The sequence below is a fragment of the Hylobates moloch genome, unplaced genomic scaffold (genome assembly GCF_009828535.3).
Source record: "Hylobates moloch isolate HMO894 unplaced genomic scaffold, HMol_V3 SCAFFOLD_14, whole genome shotgun sequence".
Lineage (NCBI taxonomy): Eukaryota > Metazoa > Chordata > Mammalia > Primates > Hylobatidae > Hylobates > Hylobates moloch.
The window spans coordinates 38,848,926-38,859,482 of record NW_026652289.1 but is presented as its reverse complement, the minus strand read 5'-3'; the positions used below and the strand labels follow the sequence as shown (position 1 = coordinate 38,859,482).

Sequence of the window (10,557 nt, the reverse complement as noted above, 5' to 3'; positions counted from 1 at the left end):
GATTACTCTAGATACCTCATGTAGGAGGGATCATCAAGTATTAGTCCTTTGTAACTGGTTTATTTCACTTAGCATAATGTCCTCCAGGTTCGTCAATATTGTAGCATATGTCAGAATTTTCTTTTTTAAGGCAGAATACTATTTCATTGTACATATGCTATATTTTGTCTATCCAATCATTTCTCCATAGACATTTGGGTTGCTTCCCTCTTTAGGCTATTGTGAATAATGCTGCTGTGAACATCGGCGTGCAAATATCTCTTTGGGACCATTATTCTCTTTTATATGTCAGGGATCCGAGGTACAGAGAGGTGCTTACCACGGGTCACACAATAGTTAAGGGATAGAACTAGGATTTATATGCAAGGAGCTGTCACTCCAGAATGTATGGTTTTCATTTCTGTCTTCTCCAACCTGTATAAAGGACAGATGCCCATCCCACAGTGATAGGCTGTTATGTTATGAAATTGAAGCATGAGCTAAGTGAACACCAAGAAGTTTTACATGAATTAAATCTTCATCATCTTTCTAATGACTTTTCTAAACTAGATCTTTGATGCTAAATTATACCACATTATTCCAAAATGTCAGGATTAGATAAGTACAATAATAATTTTAATCATAAAAGAAAATCATTATTTGGTGTTTCCAAATAACCAGTCATGATTTGGAGGTAACTCCTAGAACAGTGTAAGTCATTGTTCTGGCTTGATAAATGTATTGATTCTTACCAAAAATAATGAAAAGCTTCAGCCATTTCGTTCTACTGTGGACTAACCCCAATCATTATGATGATAGTTACTTGGTACTAGCACTGCAATAGATCTTTTATACATTTTATTCTACCAAATCATATAAATGATCCCATTTTACAGATGAGAAATCCAAAATTAAAAATAAAATGTTATAGTTCAATCTGCCCGATCCCAATATCCAGGTTCTTTCTGCTACCTTTTACATCCTGGGCACTACTTGCCTTGCGTCATGCAGTTGAACGTCAGTGAATCAGATGCAAACAAAATATTTGTACATAAGCTGCTGTGAATTTTAGATATATGGCTTTTGGGAAGAACTGGAATGATCGCTGAACATGAACAATTTGTAAAAGTCTTTGAAGGACAGAGGCTTATGTAAATGGATTAAGGAATAACCTTTTGACAAGGACAATACATATTTCATGTCTAGTAAAATGCTGTACCTGCCACCATATCCTGCAAGTCCCGGCAGCTGCTTCTAACAACCCAGCCTTCATGAAGGATCTGGTCTGGGGAACGTGTTCAGCAATCCTCTGCTCAAGCTGCCTGGCTCCTTTTCAAAATGTTTCCTATGTCTCAGCCTCCAACTCAACTCTTCATCCTGGAAAAGTCTGTGTCTCATTCCAGCTCAGTGCTGTGATTTATTTTTGGCGGGCAAAGGGAAGAATTAGTCATACCTACTCTTCTGTTTGAGTCTAATGGGAGCATTGTGACTGGTGGTAAAGATGGTGGTTTATCAGCCTGGTGATTTGTAGAGTTTATGGCATGGGCCCCCTTGTTCCTCTGAATTTCCTTTCCCCTGTGAGTCACTCTGCAATAATAATGAAGAGGTGAGGTCCAAAGTTTGACAGTGGTCCTCCTTGTACTCAGCTTTCAGCATTGCAATAATTCCATATTGTCAGAGAAAAGATGATGTCATCTCCTTAACAGTTGAAAACAAAGGGGGACAAATAAAAATGACCAGGCCACCCAAAGAACTGCCAATCAATACTATTGACAATGGAAGAGGAAAGCATTCTTTCAATCATAAAGTATGACTGAGCTAAGCAGTATTGACCTTGGGGTAAGGCATTTCTTAGGATTTAATGAATGGCTAGGAAGCTGATGGACCTTTAGTCAAACTGGTTATTAACTGCCTGAAAGTGTCTGACCCTGGAAACCATAATTGCCGCTACAAATGCAAGCACATAAGAGAGCCCAAGTCTGGCTTAGACAATGGGCTGTTGTAAGCAAGTCCCAGTGCTGAACCATAAGACTGACCTTTACAGATTTGCCTGGGTATCCCCCACCACAGAACTGCATACCATTCTCAAAGGACATAATTTCATGAAGACCCAATGCTAGAAATAAATTCCAGAAATAAAAAAGGATAGCATTTGTCCGTCTCACAGAATAGAATATGATACACTCTAGGTAGAACAATTCACCTCAAAGCTGATGGATTGAACTGATATTGCTATGATTATAGTGGCCTGCGCTGTCCATCAGAAATATAAGGTGAGCCATGTATGTAATTTACAATTGGCTAGTAGCCACATTACAAGAGTGATTGCATTTTAATAACATAATTAACCCAGTAGATACAAAATACTGTCATTTCTACATGATGGTATTTTTTACATGTACTCAGTAAAGAAATTATTCACGAGATACTGCTTTTATTTTTTACACAAAGATTTTATATTCCAGTATGTATGAATGTTCAGCTGGATAAGATGGCCCAAATAATAGGGTGCCATTTCCCCAGTATGATCAGCAAAGAGCTAACTTAGGCAAAAATGCTAAATAAATGTGAATTATCTATTTTAGAAGAGAGAGAGGAAGTCATAAATGGTATTTGAGTTTAGAAAGAGTTTTCACAGACAATGACTAACTTGTACCATTTTCTCTGATACTGCACTGATTTAGCTTTGCTTGGAGACATGTTTCTGGATTTTTAGGAGTCAGGAGACTCGAATAGAGTTGCAAGGGAAGCAATACAGCATAGTGGAGATATTCCTGAGAAACAGCCTGGGTTTCCGGAACAGATAAAGCTATCCCTGCCACTTTCCACTTGGTGACATAGGGCAAACTACTTTGCTTTGGGGAGCTAAGTCTTCTGTTTGCTAACGTGTGAATGATATCCTCACCTCCTTTCTGTTGTTACTGTTGTGGGACTGAATGTGATAATGTTGACAAGTGTGCATGCTGGTACCATCATCACTATCTGCAGTAGCATCAGAAAGCAATAGAAAGGTTGTCTGCTAATATGATTCTGCAACCAGGTCCCCAGAACACCAGGCTTGCCCAGGCACTCCTCAGAGAGTAGATGGGACGACTGTATTAAGAGGCATAATAGCTCAGTTGCCAGAAGGCAAGCCAAATTAGTGTCATAGCGATGGCAGTGTCTGGAGGAATGTGGCTGCTAATGGAAACAGATGAATCTAAGAAAAGGGAGACCCAGTGGATAAGTGGTGGGTATAGGATCAAGGATCAAGTAGATTCCTCATGAAGAACATGCAGGTTGAAAGCAGAAGTGGAGCAGAATTATCAATAAAAGGGCAGTCTCCTGAGCAGTGAGTCAAGAAGGAAAACCAGGGAGTCAACAGTCTTGAAGGAGGGTTGACCTGCAGTTAAAGAATCAACCTTCGAAAAATCTGAAAGATAAATTGCATATTACCAAAGAGGAAGATCAAGTTTATTCCTTCTTTTATTTTTGTTTATCATTATCTGGCACACGGCATATTCTAAATATGTGTTTCATGAATGACTGACTGGCAGGCTGGCTCACTGGTGGAGGAAGCCTGTGATCAGAGCCTGGGTAGCCCAGCCAATCTTGAAGGAGTTGCATCCTTACAGTACACAGAGGTCACCCTGATTCAGGAAGAGCAGGCTTGTTATGCTCCTAGTGGTGAACAGGGGAAGAGAGGGAGAGAGGGTAAGAAGGTGTGGTGGGGTAGGACAGAGAGATAGAGAGAGATGAGGCCAATAGCTATCTTCGTTCTTCGAATCATCTGGGCCAGTAACGTAAAGGACAAAATTGGTTGGGCAAGAAGGCCCCCACCTTCGGCTGGGCATGGTAGCTCATGCCTATAATCCCAGAACTTTGGGAGGCTGAGGCAGGTGGATCTCCTGAGGCCAGGAGTTTGAGACCAGCCAGGCCAACATGGTGAAACCCTGCCTCTACTAAAAATACAAAAATTAGCTGGGCATGGTGGCACATGCCTGCAATCCCAGCTACTTGTGAGGCTGAGGCAGGAGGATTGCTTGAACCCAGGAGGCAGAGGTTGCAGTGAGCTGAGATTGTGCCACTGCACTCCAGCTTGGTGACAGAACAAGATGCTGTCTCAGAAAAAAAAAGTAGACTGCCAGTGTTAAGATTGCAAAAAACATGAAGACTTCATTTCTTAATGTGGGGTAATCAGACCTCAGGTCTAAACATAACTATGCCTGCAAGCAATTCAGTTTCAAAAAGTCATCTCCTAAGAATTCCATGATGGTATCATGTACCCACGAAGATCAGGTTAGCCCTGCTCCTCGGCAGAAAGCATCTTTATGATGACAGTCTTGTGCTTATTATAGCCAGTGAGCTTTTCTCCTGGGCGGTCTTTAGATAAACCCTGTGAAATTCTGGCTCCCTGAATTCCTTTTCTCATGTTTCAAGCTGAGCAGCCTTTTCTGTGTGTATAGAGTCTCTCCAAATAGTCGAAGGCCATTAGTTAGGTTTCTACTTGCCCCATTCCAATCCTAGTCCTATCCCACCTTCCTGATATCACAACCAAGATAATCTTAATAAGTGTTTGAGGAGTTCCCAAACTCTTTGTCCTCATATTTGCAGAAAAGTTTCTGGTTCACTCCAGAAGCTAATTCACACATGCCAGTGTGGTTAACAGTTAGATTTCAAAAATCAACTTTATTTTCTTTTTCTTTTGGTCTTCAGGTCACCTATCTGAGCCACAAACTTGAGTAAAATGTTGTTCTTTTACTGTGTGGTGTTGACTGCACTTTGGGTGGGATTGAAGAGCACAAAGTAAGACCAAGAATCATTTCCTCACTGTCCACATATGAAACTTGTAAATTTTTTTACATGATTGCAAGCGCAGCAACAAAATCTACTGCTATTTGTGACTCTGAGAAAGTCAATAAAAACTATTCACATTTAAAGGTCTCATTCAAGGTAGGTCAGCTCTACAGCACTGCTTCCCAGGTGTGTCAGAAGTCTGGAGGTGTTGCTTGAAGGCTTCACTGAAGAATTGTTTCTGCCATCTAGGTTTGTTTTTAAATAACACTTGATTAGACTTGTTTCTGTTTACAAGTCTCTACACACCGGGTTTATCAGCACTGTGGTTCAAAGAGCATCAGTTTAAAGCCGGTAGACAAGACTGATGTCAAGTTATTGTTACCGGTAATTCTGTCTTTACATTTATTGTTAAATTCAAGATAACATCTAAGGATACAGATGAAAAACATAAATTGATGATAGCACTGAATAATGAGGTTAATTATCATTTAGCAAATGTATATTATGTTGCAGACACAATGCAGACACAAAGAGTTTACTCTTTTTCATCTATTACTTCATTTGGGTTTTACAATAATCCTGTGAGAAATAATATCTCCATTTCACAGAAGAAAACATGAGGCTCAAATTGTTAAGACACATTTCAGATTCATGCAGTTTATAAGTGGTGGAGCCCAAATACAAACAGAGGATTGACAAACTCCAGAGTTTAGGCTCTTACTAATACACAAGAACCAGGTACCAACCAGCACCGGCAGCCTAAACAGTTTCTGGAGGAATTTCAGGTTGGAGATAGATCAATAAAAATGGATCTACACCGGCAGAAAGAATAGAAAAGTTTAAAAAAGTGTTTTTTTTCTGTAAAAATATTAATGGCAAAATAGAAGGCAACACGATAAGGAGCAGTGAAAATCACAGAAGGAGAGCGGGGGAGAGACAGCTGTGGAGGATTTTGAGACCATCCAGAGAAAAAAACAATGACTCCCCGTGCTTATGAGAAGAGAGCTGGAGACACATCGTGAACGTTTTCAAATGCTTCCAGCATACCATAGCTTACATTATCACCAGGATGATTTAAAAGCAACCTATGCTTAGAAGTCCTTTTGGTGGCAACTCCGTAATCTGCTCAGTGTCCAACAAGACTCTTTCCAGCCACCAAATAAACAATTCTAAGGCATAGCTCTGATGGTTAATTTTATGTCATAGGAAATTTATTTTAACCTGCTTTTATTTCATGGGTGCTTTCCAAGTTTTGCATGTTAACTACAAAGGGACAAATGTTTCCCATCAGGCCAGAAGGAGAAGAGATGGGGCATAAACAGAATCTAGACTAAAAATACAAAAACCATTTCTTGAAATAAAATATTTATAATTCATGCATTTGAAAAAACCCACACCCCTTTGCCTGGAGTCATTTCTGATAATTATTAAAAATCTTTTAAAAGGTATATCAGATTCCCCTTAGGCTGTATTTCATTTTTTTTTTGCCCACTTTCTTACAGAAGCCATTATTACTGTAACCCGGTATTTGCAGGTATATCCTATCAGCAGCTTGTTTCAGCTCTACTGTGTGTCTTTTTTCTGTTCTTTCTCTCTTTCTTTCTTTTCTTGTTTTACTAGAATTACTTTGCCATCACTGCAGAGATTAGCTGCAAAGTCCCATTCAGGGACTAACCTATACGCATGCCTGGAAGTGTTACAAGTCAACATAACATGGGGTAACCACTGAGCAATGAAGGAAAAGAACTGAGGGATAAATGCTCCCTCTTCTGTGTAACTGGAGGGCGATTTTGAAGTGCACTGACTCTATTTGACTCATTGAAGTATGCCCAGTGGGATCCAGCCTCAGTTGCCCGTAGTCACAATCAACTTTATAGCACTCTTGGACTGGCTTCCTCTTTTCCCATTTTCCTACTTCTCCACTTTGAGTTCACTTCACCCCAATCCGCCGCCCCCCAACCACCACCAAAAAACTACTTGCACTCAGTGCTTGCCTCAAGCTTTGCTTTTTTGCTGAAACCTAGGCTAAGAAAATATTTTATCACTGAAGCACCCGACCTATTTAGTTTCTCTTCAAAGTGTTGCACATTGAATATTTTAAGTAATGTATTAAAACTTACCTTGATTGGAAATGTATTTAAAATACTTACTACCCTTTACATAAGTTAAGTTTTTTCAGGATATGATAAAACAGGTTTGGCAGTCACTAGTTTAACAAAAATGGCATGCAATTTTGGTCTGTAAATAGTTTTTTTTTTTTCTTTTTGGTTTCTTGTTTTGTTTTGTTTTTTATAGAGATGAGGTGTTGCTATGTTGCCCAGGCTGAGTTGTTGTTGTTGTTTTGTTTTGTTTTGAGACAGTGTCTCACTGTCTACCAGGCTGGAGTGCAGTTTCACCATCATGACTCACTGCAGCCTCCACCTCCCAGGCTCAAGCGATTTTCCTGCCTCAGCCTCTTGAGTAGCTGGGACTACAGGCATGCACCACTGTGCCCGGGTGATTTGTGTATTTTTTGTCAAGACGGGGTTTCTCCATGTTGCCCCCACTGCTCTCAAACTCCTGAGCTCAGGTGATCTGCCTGCTTCAGCCTCCCAAAGTGCTGGGATTACAAGCATGAGCCACCGCAGCTAGCTCCAGGCTGGCTTTGAAGTCCTGAGCTCAAGTGATCCTCCCGCCTCAGCCTTCTGAGTAGCTAGGAATATAGGGGTGTGCCAACTCATCTGGCTTGTACATAGTTTTATATTTATGTATTCACTATTTTGTAGATTATGAAATTTCTTCGTGGTAAGTGCAACATATTTACCACTGCTTAGGATGTGGTTTACTTTTGGAAGTTTCATACAATGTGACATTTTAAAAATTAACCAAACTCATCTAAATTTATTGATTTGACAGGTGACATTTCTTGAAATAAAGTACACGGAAAATCCATCAGGATACCTTAATGCACATTGTGTCACTTCTCTTCAAAACATTCCCAAGAAGCTCAAATAGGGTAGACCATTTTATTTCAAACTTCATTTTTCAAAAAGAATCTTATAGGCAGTAGGTTGATATTGCACAATCCCCTGCCATCCCCTAGAGATTCTGAGTTAGCAGGTTAAAGATGAGTTCAGGAATATGCATCTTGAATCAGCTTTTCTAGGAATTCTGAAGCAGATGACCCTTCGACAGCACTTTAGAAAATGTCATTTATAGAATCTTTGAATTTCAAAAATGAAAAATCATCTTTCCACCAGTCATTCATTTTGCAGATTAGAACAATTATTCCAGCAGCACTCTTTCCTTTATTTGTTATTGTTGACCATATCATTGAGGCCAGGAATAAGAAAACAAAAGTAACTCCAAGTGTTCAAAGCAGGGGGAATTGGATTCAGCTTTCAGAGGTAGTAAAGGATCTCAGAAACCAAATAGGGAGCGATGAGGCAATTCGGGAATTACTAACATCAGGATGTCGCCAACATCCTGAGGCTGGAGTGGAGAAGGGATGATGTGGTGCTCCCATATCCCTGGCGCTGAGTTCATCCTAAAGAACTGTGGTCTTGCTTGGCTATGGACTTTGGTGGGGCTGGTGCCGCCCAGCAAGGGCTGACTGACAGCTGCCAATCTGGAGGCGTTCCCACAGCTGTGCAGAATTTAGCGCTGCGCGCTGCTGTTGCCGCTGCTGCTCCCCAGAATGTTGCCCCCTACAAATACGCCTCCTGTGTCCGCAGCCCTCATCCTGCCATACAGCCTCTGCAGGCATCCCAGCCTGCGGTCCATGTGCAGGGGCAGAAGCCACTGACTGCCTCCATGTTGGCTGCAGCACTCCTGCAAGGAACAGAAGCAGATGCTGGGAGAACGCTTGTTCCCGTTCATCCAAACAATGCATTCAAACCTGGCTGGGAAGATACGGGAATGCTGCTGGAGATCGACAACTCTGAGCTGCTGCACATGTGAGAGTCCCCCGAGTCTCTCCGCTCCAAGGTGGATGAAGCTGTAGCAGTTCTACAGGCTCATCATGCCAAGAAAGAAGCTGCCCGGAAGGTGGGCGCTGTTGCTGCTGCTACCTCTTAAACAAGGAAAAACCGATTCAAACCCCAAATAACCCCGCATGGAATTCAGCTCAAGGTTTGAAGACTTCCTAGCTTGTCCTATAGACCTCAACACCAAGAACTACAAATTGCGAATCTAATAGGTCATTTTGTATCAAAAGGTCAATTGTGAAGTGCCTAGAATTTTTCAATGATACAAATACGTTCTATGGGTTCTGCTGTGGCCCAGACAGTGTTAACCTTTTTTTTTTTTTTTTTCTATTGTGGGTTTTGATTTTTTCCCCCAGAAATTGGTTTTATTTGATGTACCCAAGTCTTATGTTTCTCAATAAAGAAAAAGAATCTCCATTAAAAAAAAAAAAAAGAACTGTGGAGGGACAGCCTTGCTACTGGAGACCTGCCTGAACCAGTTAAAAGGGGAGAAAATGCCCTGGCATCTCCTTCCTTTCTCTTGTCAGTGCCTGCCATTGGCTGAATTCATCTAAAAGCCAGATGACAGGAGGTCTGCGAGATGCAGCCTGCAGATGTCCCCTCCTCCTAACCATCCATGGCTCAAGACAGAGCAGAGGAAAGGCAAGGAGTATGAAAAAAGCAGGCCTAGGGGAACCACAGGTTCTTATTCCTTAATCCTTAGCACTGTACAAACTTATTCTAAATTTATAAGCATCCACCTTTCTCACATTACGCTGGGTATCCTTAGGAACCCAATCTCTAGCTGGGTGCGGTGGCTCACATCTGTAATCCCAGCACTTTGGGAGGCTGAGGTGGGTGGATCACCTGAGGTCAGGAGTTCGAGACCAGCCTGGCCAACATGATGAAACCCCGTCTCTACTACAAATACAAAAATTAGCCGGGCACGATGGCAGGCGCCTGTAATCCCAGCTACTCGGGAAGCTGAGGCAGGAGAATGGCTTGAACCCAGGAGGCGGAGGTTGCAGTGAGCTGAGATTGCGCCATTGCACTCTAGCTTGGGCGACAGAGCAAGACCTCATCTTCATAAAAAAAAAAAAAAGAAAGAAAGAAACTGAATCTCTATAGACCCCATGCAGCCCTACCAATGCTAACTTTCCAAACAGGACACACTTTGCTTGCTTTACTTGGGTATGCCATTGTCTAAAACAGTTTCTTTGTTTTATTAATAATGAGTGGATATCATTATTAATATTAATTATTAATTACTTGTAATTATTAATTATATGGATATTTTCCAGCATGTAAAATAACTTCTTGATATAACAATATATTGAGTAGAAACTTCCTGAAGAGAAGTTACCTCAAAGTATATCTAATCCTAATACAATAATTATAAGAAAAACACTAATTCTAAGAATAAAAGGGTATGAGGGTAAATAGAATTTTTAAAAACTAGGTTAAAAAAATCAAAGTTTTTTATTGCCATTAATACACTAATATAGGTTATAAAACACCAAGAGGAAGATCCAATATACAGTATTTTCAAAATTGCATAACCATTCATTTAGTTGACAAATATTTATTGATCAACCATCCTATGCCTGAAATTCTTTGAGGTGCTGAAGATGCAACAATAAACAAAGTAGACAAAATCTTTGACCTCAGGGAGAGCAGATTCTAGTGGAAAAAGTCAAAAAATTAAACAAGTAAATATATAGTATTTACTTCTTCCCACAATGCTCATTTTCAAATTAATATTCAGTGATTATATTCTGAGTTACAGTATAATGTGTGTAATTTTATTGTTAATCTCCTGCCAGTCAGATCACATTCCAATCTCTTTCCCTACCCAGAA

General features: G+C 40.5%; 1 pseudogene; it reads left to right on the top strand.

Moving 5' to 3' along the window:
- Positions 1-3,132: 3,132 nt before the first annotated feature.
- LOC116481552 (polyadenylate-binding protein 4-like) lies at positions 3,133-8,929 on the top strand (annotated as a pseudogene).
- Positions 8,930-10,557: the final 1,628 nt, after the last annotated feature.